This window comes from Silene latifolia, chromosome 1, assembly GCF_048544455.1.
Source record: "Silene latifolia isolate original U9 population chromosome 1, ASM4854445v1, whole genome shotgun sequence".
In the NCBI taxonomy this organism is placed as follows: domain Eukaryota; kingdom Viridiplantae; phylum Streptophyta; class Magnoliopsida; order Caryophyllales; family Caryophyllaceae; genus Silene; species Silene latifolia.
In genome coordinates this window covers 125,089,518-125,090,505 of record NC_133526.1, presented here as the reverse complement: position 1 = coordinate 125,090,505, position 988 = coordinate 125,089,518, and positions in this window count along the sequence as shown.

Sequence of the window (988 nt, the reverse complement as noted above, 5' to 3'; positions counted from 1 at the left end):
ACCCATTTTATTTATGTGATCAAGAATTACTAGACAATTTGTTATATGTAATTTCATTAATGTATATAATAATATTTATTTGATAAATATGCACTAAATTAATTAATAACATGTTATATGCTACATGTGACATATTATGTGACAAATGACAAATTGACAAAATAAAATGGAAGTCCATTTTATATGTAAACCGAAAATGGAGGGGTTGTAGTGGATAGTGGGTGATTTATTTTAATAGTTAAAATAAACATAATCATGACTCTAATGCACTAGCCTTACATCTATAATTCTTGTGAAGAACAAAAGAAAAAGAGAGAAGGCCATGCATTGGCCTTCCACCCCCCACAGCCGGCTCCCCCCTTTTACATATAGAGAATTTGTTCTCTATATTTTGATTCATGCAATATTCATTCAACTTCTTCTCACATCTCACTAAAATGGTTTTAGAAACTCTAAATTGTTCATCTAAAATTCTAATATAAATATATAAGATTACTAGTGTAGTAATAAAGATATTATTAGAATTATATTTTAAGGATACTAGTATATTAATCTAGTTAGTTAATATATTAGTTTAAGGGTTTTATTTTGGGTGCAACAAGAGGAGGATCTCTATATTTGGGATTTTGGAGGATCATCCATTACACTTAATGTAACACCCCCATACTCCAAGTGCCTTACCAGGACCACTCAGGTATAAGGATACTACCATCTCGGTTACCCGAGGCAATGATAATCATAAGACAATAAAGAAACATACTTTATTAAATAACTTTAAGTGATTACATAACAAACCAACTGTAAGCAAAATACAACTGTTCTCAAACTATAAACCAATCGAATGGAAGCGCCTTAACAAACACGGCGGAAGACTAAAGACTCGATATGTGATGACTCCATCCTGACTAGATCCCACGCGTATCCAAGATATACCTGTCAAGCAACTGCTCACCACCCCCGAATGGATCACCACAGTTTTTAAAACATT